Source organism: Triticum dicoccoides, chromosome 3B (genome assembly GCF_002162155.2).
Source record: "Triticum dicoccoides isolate Atlit2015 ecotype Zavitan chromosome 3B, WEW_v2.0, whole genome shotgun sequence".
NCBI classification, from domain to species: Eukaryota; Viridiplantae; Streptophyta; class Magnoliopsida; order Poales; family Poaceae; genus Triticum; species Triticum dicoccoides.
The window spans coordinates 680,167,830-680,185,779 of record NC_041385.1 but is presented as its reverse complement, the minus strand read 5'-3'; positions in this window follow the sequence as shown (position 1 = coordinate 680,185,779).

Below are 17,950 nucleotides of genomic sequence, written 5' to 3'. Positions count from 1 at the left end.
GGGGCGACCGCCGTGGCCTGGGTCCGGGGGCGGGGCGGGCGAACTGGCTAGCAGTGGGGAGGGCTCCGGGGGCGGCTCTGGCTCTGGCTCCGGGAGGGCGGTGCGCGGGTGAGAGGTGGGGGAGAGATAGAGAGGTGGGGAGAGAGAAAGAGGTGCGAGAGAGAGGGTGAGGCCGGCACTCGCCGTTACTTAGGCAATCTCTATGCCATCCACTAGCGGACGACAAAGGTCCCAAGGACAGACGACAAAGAGTTGTGGGGCCGGGGGAACAAACGTCCGTTAGGTCCTTTTCTTTGTCGTCCGCCAGTGGACGACAAATGTCCCCAAGGCAGACGACAAAGTGTTAGGTAACACAATAATTTCAAAAAAATTCCTACGATTACGCAAGATCTATCTAGGTGATGCATAGCAACGAGAGGGGAGATTGTGTCCATGTACCCTCGTAGACCGAAAGTGGAAGCGTTAAGTAACGCGATTGATGTAGTCGAACGTCTTCATGATCCAACCGATCAAGTACCAAACGCATGACACCTCCGTGATCTGCACACGTTCAACTCGGTGACATCCCTCGAACTCTAGATCTAGCTGAGGCTGAGGGAGAGTTTCGCCAGCACGACGGCGTGGTGTCGGTGATGATGAAGTTACCGGCGCAGGGCTTCGCCTAAGCACTACGACGATATGACCGAGGTGGAAAACTGTGGAGGGGGCATCATACACGGCTAAAGATCAACTTGTGTGTCTTTGGGGTGCCCCCTCCCCACATATATAAAGGAGGGAGGGAGAGAGGCCGGCCCTCCTAGGGGCGCGCCAAGTGTAGGGACTCCTACTAGGACTCCCAAGTCCTAGTAGCATTCCCTTTCCTTTTCGGAGTGGGGAAGAAGGAAAGGAGGGAGAGGGAGAAGGAAAGGGGGGGCTGCGCCCCCACCCCTTGTCCAATTTGGTTTGGGCAGCGGGGAGGCACGAGCCACCTTGGCCCTTCTTCCCTCTCACCACTAAAGCCCAATAAGGCTCATTAACTTCCCCCGGCGAATTCCCGTAACTCCCCGGTACTCCGAAAAATACCCGAATCACTTGGAACCTTTACGATGTCCGAATATAGCCTTCCAATATATGAATCTTTACCTCTCGACCATTTTGAGACTCCTCGTCATGTCCGTGATCTCATCCGGGACTCCAAACAAACTTTGGTACATCAAATCACATAAACTCATAATGCCAATCGTCATCGAACGTTAAGCTGCGGAGCCTACGGGTTCGAAAACTATGTAGACATGACCGAGACACATCTCCAATCAATAACCATTGGCGGAACTTGCATGCTCATATTGGTTCCTACATATTCTACGAAGATCTTTATCGGTCAAACCGCATAACAACATACGTTGTTCCCTTTGTCATCGGTATGTTACTTGCCCAAGATTCGATCGTCGGTATCATCATACCTAGTTCAATCTTGTTACCGGCAAGTCCCTTTACTCGTTCCGTAATACTTCATCCCGCAACTAATGTTGACACCAGATTTTGGCATCATCAAAAACATAATTGAGAAGGCCTCAAATGGAGAAGTGCTCAAAATGATAAAGTTCCGTATCGTCAAAAGGAGAAACTTTGATATTTGGGCCATAGCCATCCGATCTCATCTTTAAGGCCGAAGTTGTGTTTTGAGTATTCAGATTTTGTATTCTGAATACTATTCGGCTGATTACGCCCCCAAGATGGCATCATATGAGAAAAGTTCCTACACGGATTGTCTTCGTCTCGTTGAGACGATCGATTTTGATATAAGGAACATCTAAATCGGAGTCCGTATGCAAAAGTTAGAGCCGAAAATGCGCAGCTGTATCAGGATGGCCAGACACTCCGGGAATGATCATCCGGGTTTTGGATTTCTCCGAAGACGGCCGAACACTCCGGGGTTGCTTGTCCGGGTTTTGGATTTTTCTGCCGCAGACTTCGGAAAACAGCCTAAAACCCCCTCAAGATGGCCTCTGATCAAAAAACGTTCAACATGAAAGTTGTTCGTCTCGTCGAAGCGGTCAAGATTGATTTTGGGCTCGTTTCCATCCGAGGTTGTTTACCACCACAAAAAAGACCCGCAAAGTGCAGCCAGTTTAAACCGAACAGTTTTAGAAAGTTCGGATAAAACCAGTCCGAATTTGACTAGGGTTTTGGGCGTGAATTGATGCAATTTTCTTGTAAGGAAAGCCTAGATGAAGCCTTTTCTTGTACGGGAAGTCCAGCCGCCTCTTATATATGTTGGGGGTGACGGCCGATTGAACAACACACAATCCCTTCGGGTACTGCGCCTCAAGATAGGCAAATAACGCGAGATAAAAGTGGTAGATAGGATAAATAGATCGTGGAAAAATATATTGCAGCAAGGTATTTTTGTATTTTTGGTTTAATAGATCTGAAAATAAATGTAAAGGAAAATAGATAGCAAAGGCAAATAGGATGAAAAGAGACCCGGGGGCCGTAGGTTTCACTAGTGGCTTCTCTCGAGAAAAAGAGCAAACGGTGGGAAAGCAATTACTGTTGGGAAATTGATAGAACTTCGAATAATCATGATGATATCCAGGTAATGATCATTATATAGGCATCACGTCCAAGATTAGTAGACCGACTCCTGCGTGCATCTACTACTATTACTCCACACATCGACCGCTATCCAACATGCATCTAGTGTATTAAGTTCATGGAGAAACGAAGTAATGCAATAAGAACGATGACATGATGCAGACGAGATCTATTTATGTAGAAATAGACCCCATCTTGTTATCCTTAATAGCAACGATATATAAGTGTCGTTTCCCCTTCTGTCACTGGGATCAAGCACCGTAAGATCGAACCCATCACAACGCAACTCTTCCAATTGCAAGATAAATAGATCAAGTTGGCCAAACAAAACCCAAATATCGGAGAAGAAATACGAGGCTATAATCAATCATTCATATAAGAGATCAAAGAAGACTCAAATAACTTTCATGGATAAAAACATAGATCTGATCATAAACTCAAAGTTCATTGGATCCCAACAAACACACCGGAAAAAGACTTACATCATATGAATCTCCAAGAGACCATCGTATTGATAATCACAAGAGAGAGAGAGAGAGAGAGAGAGAGAGAGAGAGAGAGGAAGCCATCTAGCTACTAACTACGGACCCATAGGTCTACAAAGAACTACTCACGCATCATCGGAGAGGCACCAATGGACATAATGAACCCCTCCGAGATGGTGTCTAGACTGGATCTGGTGGTTCTCGACTCTGCGGCGGCTGGAATTGATTTTTTGTCGACTCCCCTAGAGTTTCTGGAATATTGGGTTATTTAGAGAGCAAAGAGGCGGTTCAGGGGGCACCCGAGGTGGGCACAACCCATCGGGGCATGCCTGGGCTCCCAGGCGCACCTTGGTGGGTTGTGCTCTAGGTGCTTTCCTGGCCCACTGGATGTCTTCTGGCCCAAAAAAACCCTCAAGAAGTTTCATTGTGTTAGGACTCCCTTTGGTATTGATTTCCTGCGATGCAAAAAACATGCAGAAAACAGCAACTGGCACTGGCACTATGTCAATAGGTTAGTACCAAAAATGATATAAAGTGACTATAAAATGATTGTAAAACATCCAAGAATGATAATATAACATCATGGAACAATCAAAAATTATAGATACGTTGGAGACGTATCAGGGATGACTAAAACGATTCCCTAGCTCTTCGCGATGCTGAAATCGGCGAAGGTAGAAATCAAGAAAGAGCATCAAGTGTTTTTGGTTAACAAGACCACTAGTTTCAAGAAAAAAGGCAAAGGGAAAGAAAGGGAACTTCAATAATAATGGCACACAACATTGTCTTAGCCGTGTGCGGCGCCCCCGTCCACCATTTAATCCCTCGGTCATATTTTTGTAGTGCTTAGGTGAAGCCCTACGGAGATCACATCACCATCACCGTCACCATGTCGTCGTGCTGTCGAAACTCATTGTCGGTGTCAAAACCGGCGGATCTCGGGTAGGGGGTCCCGAACTGTGCATCTAGGCAGATGGTAACAGGAGACAAGGGACACGATGTTTTACCCAGGTTCGGTCCCTCTTGATGGAGGTAAAACCCTACGTCCTGCTTGATTAATATTGATTATGTGTGTTAGAAGAGTAGATCTACCACAAGATCAAGGAGGCTAAACCCTAGAAGCTAGCCTATGCTATGATTGTTGTTCGTCCTATGGACTAAAGCCATCCGGTTTATATAGACACCGGAGAGGGCTAGGGTTACACAGAGTCGGTTACAATGGTAGGAAATCTACATATCCATATTGCCAAGCTTGCCTTCCACGCCAAGGAAAGTCCCATCCGGACACGGGACGAAGTCTTCAATCTTCTATCTTCATAGTCCTGGAGTCCGGCCGATGATGATAGTTCGGCTATCCGGACACCCCCTAGTTCGAAACTCCCTCACTCATCTATTAGCTCGCCATCTTGCTGGATTAAGAAGGCGGAGGACGTCGCCGAGCTGAACATGTGTAGAATGCGGAGGTGCCGTGCGTCGGTACTAGATCGGTTGGAGCGCGAAGAAAGTTCGACTACATCAACTGTGTTGTGAAACGCTTCCACTTACAGTCTATGAGGGTACATAGACATACTATCCCCTTGTTGCTATGCATCTCCATGGATAGATCATTGCGTGTGCTTAGAATTTTTTTGATTTCCATGCAATGATTCCCAACAGCAAAGCCACCGTTCATATTTTCTATACATGTCACTCTTGATCATTGCACATCCCGGTACACCGCCGGAGGCATTCATATAGGGTCATATCTTGTTCTAGTATCGAGTTGTAATTCTTGAGTTGTAAGTAAATAAAAGTGTGATTATCATCATTATTAGAGCATTGTCCCATGTGAGGAAAGGATGATGGAAGCTATGATTCCCTCACAAGTTGGGATGAGACTCCAGACAAAAAAAGAGGCCAAAGAGCCCAAAAAAATAGGCCAAAGAGCCCAAAAAAGAAGAGAAAATAAAAAAATGAGAGAAAAAGAGAGAAGGGATAGTTACTATCCTTTTTCCACACTTGTGCTTCGAAGTAGCACTATGTTCTTCATGATAGAGAGTTTCCTATTTTTTCACTTTCATATACTAGTGGGAAACTTTCATTATAGAACTTGGCTTGTATATTCCAATGATGGGCTTCCTCAAATTTCCCTAGGTCTTCATGAGCAAGCAAGTTGGATGCACACCCACTTAGTTTTCACTTTGAGCTTTCATACACTTATAGCTCTAGTGCATCTGTTGCATGGCAATCCCTACTCACTTGCATCGATATAAATTGAGGGGCACTCCATAGCCCATTAATTTGCCTAGTTGATGTGATACTTTCTCCTTTTTGTCTTCTCCACAGCCACCATACTCTATTCCACTTATAGTGCTATATCCATGGCTCACACTCATGTATTGCGTGAAAGTTGAAAAAGCTCGAGAACATCAAAATTATGAAACAATTGCTTGGATTGTCATCAGGGTTGTGCATAATTTAATACTTTGTGTGATGAAGATGGAGTATAGCCAAACTATATGATTTTGTAGGGATAACTTTCTTTGGCCATGTTATTTTGAGAAGACATCATTGCTTTATTAGTATGCTTGAAGTATTATTGTTTTTATGTCAATATTAAACTTTATTTTTGAATTTATGGATCTGAACATTCATGCCTCATTAAAGAATATTACTTTGACAAATATGCTAGGTAGCATTCACACTTCATAAATTCTTTCTTTTATCATTCATCTACTCGAGGGCGAGCAGGAATTAAGCTTGGGGATGCTGATATGCCTCCAATGTATCTATGATTTATGAAGTATTCATGCCATGTTTGCAACAATTTTATATGGTTTTGGTATGATTTTATTAGAACTAACCCGGGCCGACGTTGTTTTCAGCAGAACTACCGTGATGTCATTTTTTGTGCAGAAATAAAAGTTCTCGAAATGAGATGAAAATTTACAGTGATTTTTTATGGACCAGAAGAAGCCCACAGAGCATTGGAGTTGGGCCAGAAGAGTCCCGAGGAAACCACAAGGGTAGGGCCCCCCTAGGGCATGCCCCCTGGATTGTGGGTCCCTCGGGACCCCCCTGATGTGAAACCGACGCCAAAAATTCTTATAAATCTGGAAACCTCCAGAAAGAAACCTAGATCGGGAGTTCCGCCGCCGCAAGCCTCTGTTGCCATGAAAAAACAATTAGGAGCCCGTTTCGGCACCCTGCCAGAGGGGGAAACCATCACCGGTGGCCATCTTCATCATCCCGGCGGTCTCCATGACGAGGAGGGAGTAGTTCCTCCCTTGGGGCTAAGGGTATGTACCAGTAGCTATGTGTTTGATCTCTCTCTCTCTCTCTCTCTCTCTCTCTCTCTCTCTTGTTCTTGATTTGGCACAATCTTGATGTATCGCGAGCTTTGTTATTATAGTTGAATCATATGGTGTTTCTTCCCCTCTACATTCTTGTGATGAATTGAGTTTGAAGGAAATATGACCTAGAGGCAATAATAAAGTTATTATTTATTCCCTTAATTCATGATAAATGTTTATTATTCATGCTACAATTGTATAACCATAAACTTAGTACATGTGTGAATACATAGACAAAACATATAGCCCCTAGTATGCCTCTACTTGACTAGCTCGTTAATCAAAGATGGTTATGTTTCCTAACCATAGACATGTGTTGTCATTTGATGAACGGGATCACATCATTAGGAGAATGATATGATGGACATGACCCATCCATTAGCTTAGCATTATGATCGTGTTAGTTTCATTGCTACTGCTTTCTTCATGACTTATACAAGCTCCTCAGACCATGAGATTATGCAACTCCCGAATACCGGAGAAACACTCTGTGTGCTACCAAACATCACAACGTAAAAGGGTGATTATAAAGGTGCTCTACAGGTGTCTCTGAAGGTGTTTGTTGGGTTGGCATAGATCGAGATTAGGATTTGTCACTCCGTGTTTTGGAGAGGTACCTCTGGGCCCTCTCGGTAATACTCATCACTATAAGCCTAGCAAGCATTGTGACTAATGAGTTAGTTGCAGGATGAAGTATTACAGAACGAGTAAAGAGACACTACAAAAGAAAGACACATCTGTGACATTTTGGGCCGAACGAATTTTTTTCCTGTCATACATATGACACTTCTCTGACGATAATTGTGGCAAAACCCGGTATCATCATAGATGTGGTGGGCTCCTACTTCTATGACAAAAAATCATGACAGAAAATGGGCTTTTCGTCCTGGGCGGGCCGGAGACGCAGCTGCATGACATTCTTTGGGCCGTCCATGACGGAAAAAACCGTGGTAGAAGCGAGGGCGAGGAAAATTTTGGGAAGTTGCCGGTTACGGTGGGAGGTAGGGGGCCGAGCGATGCATGTTTCTCTCGTACACGTACGCGCGTGTGTGTGGGGCCTAGGCTCTAACTGAACCCGAGCGAGGCGTTGGGCTCTAACTGAACCTGAGCGATTGCACTGCAGGCTACGCGTTACTGAACCCGAGCGATCAATCGATGGTTGTTAACTGAACCCGATCGAGCGATTCCTTTGCTACTGCTGCTAACTGAAGCCGATCGATGATGCCTCTGGGATGAACAGTGAGCATTGGATGAACAGTGAGCCGTGGCGTTGCCTCTGGATGAACAGGACCCCGTGGTGTGGAGGGCTGGATGAACAGTAGACGGTGGAGGGGTGCCTGTGGAGGGGTGGTTGAACAGGACCCCGTGGTGTGGAGGGCTGGATGAGCAGTAGACGGTGGAGGGCTGGATGAACAATAGACAGTGGAGGGGTGGTTGAACAATAGCCGGTGGAGTAGCGCGCGGTGGAGGCTGGATGAACAGGAGCCCGTGGAGGTTGGAGGAGGTCGACGGTAGCCCGTGGAGGCTGGAGGAGGTCAACGGTGGAGATGGACAGTATCCTATGGAGTCCTGTTTTGCGGTACGCCACACCCCTCCCGATGAACAGGACCCCCGTTTCAACCGTAGGAGGTCCGTTTCGTCCGTTTTGCAGTACGCCAGACCCCTCCCGATCAACAGGACCCCCGTTTCGACCGTAGGAGGTCCGTTTCGTCCGTTTTGCGGTACGCCAGACCCCTCCCGATAAACAGGACCCCCGTTTCGACCATAGGAGGTCCGTTTCGTCCATTTTGCGGTATGCCACACCCCTCCCGATCAATAGGACCCCCTTTTCGATCGTAGGAGGTCTGTTTCCTCCGTTTTGCGGTACGCGAGACCCCTCCCGATGAACAGGATCCCGTTTCGAACGTGGCCGGTCGAACACAAGGTCGTTTCCTCTGTTCTGCGGTATGCCAGGCCTCGTTTCCATCGCCTGTATCGTCCAAGCCCTCCCGATGAACGCGGCCACACATTCCATTCTGACCCAGCCGGTTGGCTCCCACATGTTCCGTTGCCTCCCCATGCACACGACGCATTCCGTTGCCTCCCCATGAACACGATGAAGATGATGTTTCTCTGTTCTGACCCACCCATGTACACGAGCCCTCGCCGTACGTATGCACGAGTAGGCGTTCGAGACCCCGCCCGTATGTACACATACGTGGTTGTATTTTCTTTCTTGCACCCTGGCCACTGTACGTACGTGTACATGCTACGTGCGCGCCTCTACTACGACACGTGCGCGCCTCTACTATGACACGTGCGCGCCTCTACATCCACCAGTATATATGTACATACACGTGATCGACCAGAATGACAATGCTACGTACGCTTCGACCAGGTGGGTCCCGACTGTCAGCCACTTCCTTACGTGCGGAGATGTAGCTGGTGGGTCCCAGTAGTCAGGGGGGCGAATCGTTTTTTTGCCCGGACGCACTTCCTTGCGTGCGAAGATGTAGCCGGTGGGTCCCAGTAGTCAGGGGGGCTGAAAGTGCAACTATCCCTAGGTGGTTTTGGTAATTCATAACAACATATAACTCATTGAGCTAATGCTATTCCAAGACTATTATTTTAGGAAAGCTCAATGAATGGCATGGAATGGATGATGAAAGTGGATCCCTCAAAATACTAAGGACAAAGGATTGGCTCAAGATCAAAGTCTCAAGACTCTTCATTTTATATTTTAGTGATCCAAGATCACATTGACTCTATAGGGAAAGCCAATACTATCAAGGAGGGATGAGGTGTTGCTTATTGAGCCTCTTGCTTCATGTGCTTTGTGATATGCTCCAAAACCCTCAGCTACTTTCCCACATCCACAAATGACCTAAACCTAAAGCCAAAATCGGTCACACCGATTCTTCCAATCTGGCGCCATCGATTCCAAAAGTCATAGCCACTACCAAAAACCCTAAGCAAATCGGTCCTACCGATAGGGATCTCGGTCTCACCGAGATGGGATTGTAATCTCTCTATTTCCCTTCGTAACGTTTCGGTCTAACCGAAGTGAGCGATCGGTCCCACCGAGATTGCAATGTAAACTCTCTGTTTCCCTTTTGTAACATTTCGGTCTCACCGAAAAGAGCAAATCGGTCCCACCGAGTTTACCTGACCAACTCTCTGGAAAGCTTATTACCAAAATCGGTCTTACCGAGTTTGTGTAATCAGTCTTACCGAGATTACGTTATGCCCTAACCCTAACCGAATCGGTCTCACCGAGTTGCATGTCAGTGCCACCAAAAATCACTAACGGTCACTAGGTTTACTAAATCGGTCCGACCGAGTCTGTTGAATCGGTCCCACCGAGTTTGGTAAATTGTGTGTAACGGTTAGATTTTGTGTGGAGGCTATATATACCCCTCCACCTCCTCTTCATTCGTGGAGAGAGCCATCAGACGAAACATACACTTCCAACTTACCATTTCGGAGAGAGAACCACCTACTCATGTGTTGAGGCCAAGATATTCCATTCCTACCATATGAATCTTGATCTCTAGCCTTCCCCAAGTTGCTTTCCACTCAAATCCTCTTTCCACCAGATCCAAATCCTATGAGAGAGAGTTGAGTGTTGGGAAGACTATCATTTGAAGCACAAGAGCAAGGAGTTCATCATCAACGCACCATTTGTTACTTCTTGGAGAGTGGTGTCTCCTAGATTGGCTAGGTGTCACTTGGGAGCCTCCGACAAGATTGTGGAGTTGAACCAAGGAGTTTGTAAGGGCAAGGAGATCGCCTACTTCGTGAAGATATACCGCTAGTGAGGCAAGTCCTTCTTGGGCGACGGCCATGGTGGGATAGACAAGGTAGCTTCTTCGTGGACCCTTCGTGGGTGGAGCCCTCCGTGGACTCGCGTAACCGTTACACTTCGTAGGTTGAAGTCTCCATCAACGTGGATGTACGATAGCACCACCTATCGGAACCACGCCAAAAACATCTGTGTCTCCAATTGCGTTTGAATCCTCCAAACCCTTCCCTTTACTTTCTTGCAAATTGCATGCTTTAAATTCTGCTGCCTATAGACTCTTTGCATGCTTGCTTGAATTGTGTGATGATTGCTTGACTTGTCCTAAGATAGCTAAAGTCTGCCAAACTCTAAAATTGGGAAAAGGTTAAGTTTTTAATTGGTCAAGTAGTCTAATCATCCCCCCTCTAGACATACTTCAAGGTCCTACAAGTGGTATCAGAGCTTAGGTCTCCATTTGCTTTGATTTCCATAGCATTTGGTGGTCATAGCCTTGGTTTCACAACCTAGGAGAGTATGGCGTCTAGCGAGGGAAGTTATCACCGTAGAGGTCCTTACTTTGATGGTACTAATTTTGCTAGTTGGAAGCATAAGATGAAAATGCATATTCTCGGACATAACCCCGCCGTCTGAGCAATTATTTGTATTGGCTTGTGAAAGTGCTAGTTATCGACTAGAGGGGGGGGGGGTGAATAGGCGATTTTTATGAAAGTCTTCAGAACTTGGAAGTTTCAAAGACAAACAATAGAAACAACCTAATTGATATGCAGCGGAAGATAAACTACAACAAGCAAGCCATAATCAAGTATGCAATAGCATTAACGTTCAAAGATTAATAGCAGCTAGGTAGTAGGATCAGGATGGAAGATAGTATGAAGCCAATCAACAATAGTAGTCAAGCAATGAAGTCAATCAGATAAGATGATAAGCAATGACTTCACGAAGACAAACTCAAAGTAAAGGAGGGAAGAGATAGAACCAGTTGCTTGTTGAAGACACAGGATTTGTTGGACCAGTTCCAGTTGCTGTGACAACTATACGTCTGGTTAGGGAGGCTGAGATTCAACTCAGAAGACCGTGTCTTCACCTTATTCCCCTTGAGCTAAGGACACTTAGTCCCCGCCCAATCACTTTGGTAAGTCTTCAAGGTAGACTTCCAAACCTTCACATACTTCGTTCACACGGCAATCCACACTGACTCTTGGATGCTCAGAACGCGACGCCTAACCGGCTGGAGGATACACAATCCTCAAGTGTAATAAGTCTTTAGGTCACACAGACAGAAAGACTTCAGTGATGCCTAACACTCTTTGGCTCTGGGTGTTTGGGCTTTGTCCTCGCAAGGATTTCTCTTTCTCAAATGCTTTGAGGTGGGTTGCTCTCAAACAACAAAAGCCGTATACTAACTCTGAGCAGCCACCAATTTATGGTGTAGGGGGTGGGCTATTTATAGCCACTAGTCAACCCGACCTAATTTGTCCGAAATGACCCTGGGTCACTAAGGAACTGACACGTGTTCCAACGGTCAGATTTCAAACACACACGGCAACTTTACTTGGGCTACAAGCAAAGCTGACTCATCCAACTCTGGATAAGATTTTCTCTCATTGTCTTTGCTCGAAGACATAGGATTTGGGTTGAGCATCACTTCAGTCACTCTGACTTAGTTCACTTGGACCCCACTTAACAGTACGGTGGTTCCTATGACTCAACAAAGAAGAAAAGGAAACAACGAAACCACACAGTCTTCATGCTCCATAGTCTTCACGCAATGTCTTCTCATGTCATAGTCTTCAATTTGAATATCTTCTCATACCACCATTGTCGTCAATGTCTTCATACATTTTTAGGGGTCATCTCCGGTAGGTAAACCGAATCAATGAGGGACACTACCTGCGTTATCCTGCAATTCTCACAAACGCATTAGTCCCTCAACCAACTTTGTCGTCAATACTCCAAAACCAACTAGGGGTGGCACTAGATGCACTTACAATCTCCCCCTTTTTGGTGATTGATGACAAACTGGTTGAAGTTTTCAATGGGGATAAAGTATGTGAAATTGTAAAGGATAGGAATTTGTCTTCATAAGTAGCAAGGGCTCCCCCTGAAGATGTGCATATAAATGATTTTGCTTTTGGAATGCAAATGCACATGCCAGGTTGTACTTGTGGAGATCCACTTCAACTTATGAAGATAATTCATCATGCATGAAATGATATAGCATATAGGATGACATGCATAATGAAAAATGGACGTCTGCAGGATGATTTAAGTGCGGAAGTTATCATCGCACGTGGAAATGCAAATAAGTAGCAGACGACCATCAAGTTTAAGTGTTACAACTCAGAGAACCAAATGTTTCAAAACGCAAGAGTTGTAAGCACGAGGCAAAATATAATGCAACCGCCAATATGAACCCGCTTGAGACTATCAACTCATACGCTTCTCCCCCTTTTGTCAGTAATGACCAAAAAGGTTTGAAGACATAGAGCATCTACTCGTCTTCTTGACGAGTAGGTGAAGCAGCAGGGTTGTCGTCGTTGGGTGGCGGTGCAGATGAACTTGGTGCAGTGTCGATGCGCGGAGTAGTAGTTGGAGGTGGTGAAGTAGCATCATCTTCATAATTGATCACTCTGGCATTTACCGTTGCCGCGGAGGAAGAATATTTAGAGTCTTCAAGAGATGGAGTTCTTCGTAAGACAACATTCCGTGGAGGAGTGGAGTCAAACTGAAATCTTTCATTGAAGCCATCGTCTTGAAGATCTGCTTCAGCACTAAGCAAGGTCAAACTCTTCCATGATCGCCGGCAAGTTTCTTGAGCAACAAAGGCATTCTTGGTGGCAAGGTTGCGAATGTGATTGACATCCACCAAGAGGCTTTGCATCTATCTCCTGAGCCAAAAGTGATGTTTATCCTGTTTCTGATGAAGGGCCACAAGAAGTTCTCGATCATTGAGAACGCGAGAACGCTTCCGAGGCCTTTGGGCAATGGTGCTTTCAGTGGCTTCAGTAGGTGTTCGATGAGGCAGACGAGTATTTCCAGCCAATGGATAGATTAGTGTAGCTGCTTGAACACCTTCAATGGGTTGAGTGAAGCTTTGGTGCTCGGCATTCTAAAGACAAAGAGGCTTCTTGGCTGGGTTAGGATATATAGCTTCAACTGACATATCAACCTCAGGTAGAAAAATCACATGATTGCGAGCAGAAGGTTGATAGTTGATAGTAGAGTGTCGCTTTATGAGGCGCATGACCCATGGAGCATAAAACTTCAGACCAAAGAGATCAGAGCCGGAGGCAGCAAGTTGTCTGATGAATAAATCTTGTGCATTGAAGCTGATGCCATTGAAAATGTAGAAGACCAAAGTCTTCATAGCTCCTTCAAGCTTTGTTGCTGATGAATGTCCTTTGATAGGCCATAGAGTCCGCCTGATGATGTGATATATGGTGCGTGGCAGATACTCAAGGTCTTCAACAAAGAACTCTTTTGGATATTCAGCGTCACGGGGCAAAGACTTCATCATGCTCAGCATCTCACTCATATTGGGTTTAGGCCTATGAAAGATGCTTTCCAGGGCATTGCGATGATGTTGACAGCCAGGTTCATAGAGTTCTCCGGCAGTGGACAGGCCTGTAAGCTCGATGATATCCATAGCTTTGGCTTCATGATGAACGTTTCCGGTCATCCACTCGAGAACCCAAGTCTTTGTATCTCTGTTGTAGCCGCGAATGTGCAGTGTGGCATAGAATTGAAGCAATAGTTCTTCATTCCAGTGTTCTTTATCTGTGACAAAACTGAGCAGCCCAGCATCACGTAAGCAGTCAAGTGCTTCTTCTAAGCAGGGAAGTCCAGTAATGGCTTCAGTGTCGAGACACATATGAGGGAAGATGCACCCTTGATCATACAGAACACAGGAGTAATAGCTTCACTGCCGATGACTCCAGAACCAATCTGATGCAATTCTTAGCTTCGTGTAGGGGTTCTTCGAGCTGTCAAAGAATGTGTTGTGGCTCTTGAAGCCATTTGCATTGAAAGACCCGACAGCAGTGGCAGTACCAGGAAACCTTGGCAGTCTTGGCTTGGGCTTCTGGACTTGAGGCCTATGCTCAACATGATAGTCAAATTGAGGACCAGAGACATTAGGCGGAGGCACCAGAACGGGCCATCTGACTGTTGTTAGCTCTCTGTGGTTATACGCCTGCTCAATTGTATAGGGCCTTGGTGGCGGAACAGGAGCAGTGGCAGCAACTGAGGCTTCAGGCTGCACAACAGGTGCTTCAGAAGCAGTAGCCTCACTAGCTTCAGGGGCAGTGGCCGCATTAGCTTCAGGCACACTGGTTGTTGCAAGCTCCACATTAGCTTTAGCCATGACAATGTCATTGGCTTCACTTGCGTTGGTTGTGGTAGCTTCAGGATTTTCAACCTCCACTTGAGGAGCTGGAGGGTCAGGCATTGACATGTTCACTTCATGAACTATTTCTTCAGGAATGGGGGGAGTAGAGACACGTTCTTCTTGACGTTCTTCATCGGCTGATGCAGCCGGATTGTCTTCAGCAGCAGGTGCTTCAGACGCAGAGACATTCACAGCAGGAGTGGCTTCTGAAAACACTTGACGTGCAACAGGTTGATGATGCACTTCTCCTTCTGGAACGCTCGGAAGAGGAGCTTGAGGCCTTGGTCCTTTGCGAAGCCTTTGAAGTACTAGCGACGCTTTTGGAGATGGAGTGGGCAGGCCCTCATCCTCTTCAGCTTGTACGGATGTTGTGACTTGTTGTTGTTGGGGAGTGTTGGGGGAGTCTTGTTCTTGCGGGCGATCAGCCCATGAATCATCCTGTGCAATTGGCGTCAGAGGATGACCAATGCTGATGAGTTCGTTGTTCGTACGAACAGGTGATGATACCACATTGTATTCGATCTGAGGAAGAACTTCATCATCTTCAACATTGTCATGATGACCAATGTCTTCAGCAGCGGTGGGTTCAGCTGCTGGAATATCTTCAGCTTCAGGAGCCTCTGTGGAAGCAGGCTCATGAACAGTCATGTGAAGTTCTTGGGATGTAGATGCAAGATGAATCACTAAGATGGGTTCAACAAAAAGGGGCTCTGTGGGAGCAGCCCGATTCTTCTTGGTCTTGCGCTTCTTCTTGGAGGGAGCGGCATCAGAGGCTTCAGTATTCTTCCTCTTTCTGGCTTCTGCCTCTGCAGCCCTCGTCTTCTTCTGTTCTGAAGCGGTTGTGGTGACCTTTGGCTTCGAGCCAGTCATGCTACTTGGGAAGATAATGCGTGGAGCTTCTTGGCTTGAAGGCGCAGGCTGATCAGCAGTAAGCTTCTTCTTTTTCTTTGCTGCCATCCTAGGGTCAATGCCAGGACGACCAAGTGACTTGCGCTTCTTAGCCTCATTGTAGGCAATCACACACTTATCAGCCAAACTCTTCATGCGCTCACGAGAGCCTTGAGCTTCTTGGTGCTTCTTCAGAAAAGCTTCTTTAAGCTCATGCATCATGACCTTAAAGTTCCTGACGTCTTGAACACTCAGCTTGGCCATATGCTTCTTGAATTGAGCCTTCTCATAATCAATCTTGTTCTTGAGCTCAACGATTCGCTGAGCGAGAGCCAGCTCAGAAGCAATGGCGCCATTGAAAGAGACGCTGAGGCCAATTGGAAGCTGTAAGTCTCCAAAGCCGACGTTGGGGGTGTCGAACCACTCATCAATAAAATTGTGGATGATGGCCACATCAAAGAGAGGCAAGTTGTTGAAGATTTCTGCTTCTTCCTTGCTCTTTATCAGCTGCTCAAGAGCATCATCTGCAAGATCTTCATCACTTGATAGATCAATGGGTTCTTCACGCAGAATAGCAGCAGGAGTCAGAGCTTGAGCAATATGCCTGACAAGTTGTCTTTTCTTCTCCGTCTTCTTGGAGATACGAGATTGATCTTCAGACTGCACACTGGCTTCAGGAGGTGCAGTGGCCAATGGCTTCACACGAGAAGCTTTTGGAGGTGCGGCTGATGATGAAGCCTTAACCTTCTTTGGCTTCTTCGGCTTTGGAGTAGGAGCAGGGGCTTCATCAGAATCAGCATCATTGTTGGAATGATCCACTCTGGCACCATGAACCAAGACGTAGGAGATGAGACCATCAAGGTTTGCAAAGGGGCCAATTCTATTCTCTTCAGCTTCACGTGTCCCATCCTCACGGGGAGCAGAGGGACCAGGATTGAAGTCTAATCCCCACGACTTCTTGTTTTCCTTTGCTGAAGACATAGCAAACTGGAAGTTGCGCTTGAAGAGATTGTCGTCGCGACACCAGAGCAATGATGATGGGTCGGCTTCTTCAGGCTGTGGCCCACGGACCATGCAAGGATAGAATTCTTGCGTAATGGCTTCAGCACTGTTCTTGGGGGGAAGGCCTCGATAGAGAATATCACCCCAAGGGCTCTTGGTAGCATATTTCTCTGCGTACTCCTGGGTGACGAACCTATACTTGTACCACTATTCAGCCCAATAGCGTCGAATCCATTGGATTTGAGTCTTGCGTTGATTGTAATCTTCTTCAGGATCTGTTTTATACATTTTTGCCAGATCCTCAGGCAGATCCTTCGAAGTTCCCCCACGACGCTGTCTGCCACCCTTCCTTGCTGATTTTTCTGCAGCTATGAACTTCAAGCTGAATGGCTTCAATACGTTCAGAGGCTTCAGAGATTTGCGCTTGCTGGTCAAGCAGGAACTGGCTTCAGGAGAATTGATATGATGCTGTAAGTATTCTGCAAACGAATGCAGACTATGAGAACCAGGGGATTCTCCCACGGACATGTACCTGTGATAGCATTAGAGATGCGAGGGACGGGGAAGAGGTCATATGCATTCTCAGAAGATTTTGAAGATAAATCAGTTTGAAGACAGTGACCTCATGATGCAAAGACATTCACTTATATGTGATGAGTTGGTTCCAGATTTGTACCAATCCGTGAATAAGTACAAGTGAGGAATCAAACTAGATAGGAAATCTAAGTGAATAGACTATGCATTATGAGATGCAGATAGAATATATCTAACATTGAGTAGGCAGAAACCACTTTCGGTAAGTAGGATGAATCTATGAAGATCAAAAAGGTGGTAAAAGTAGAGTTATAATTACCGCACGACGAACTGCTAGATGGGAAGAATAGGAGACCGAGCAGTTCAGTCCACCGAGCCCTAACTTGGCGACGGAGGACACCTACGGCGACGGCGGAGAGGACGATGTCCGCGGCCGGCGTGAGGACAGCGTCGGAGAAGTCGTGGCAGCTAAGTGCTTCGTCGCCGGCGTCGTCGCGAGCTAGTGGTGGCGCTAGGGTTTTGACGGAGGTGGAGAGGTGGAAGAAGGATTTCTTTACCGCAGGGGACAAGTATTTATAAGTAGGTGAGAGACACAGCGCAATTATGCTGGTGCCCCTGGCGGTTCACATCTGAGGGGTACGTGGCAAGAATGCAACATACTTAGTATTGTCCCACGTTCCCACGCCCGCCAAGTATGTCGGATGTTCGTTTCGGCTTCTCCGGATATCGACAATTAAGATGATTCATTTAAATAGGACTTGATGTTTTGTATCTGTGTCTTCTGCTGACAAGGATGCAGAGAAGACATTCGACAGTTTCAATAGAATGCATATGATTTGGACAGATAGAGTTTGAGATAGTAAGCATAGAGAGATTCAGGTCCGATCACATTCACTTAGTTCAAAAGATTCAACTTGAAGACATAGCTATAAGTGAATGCTGTAGAAGACAGAATGCTAGTATA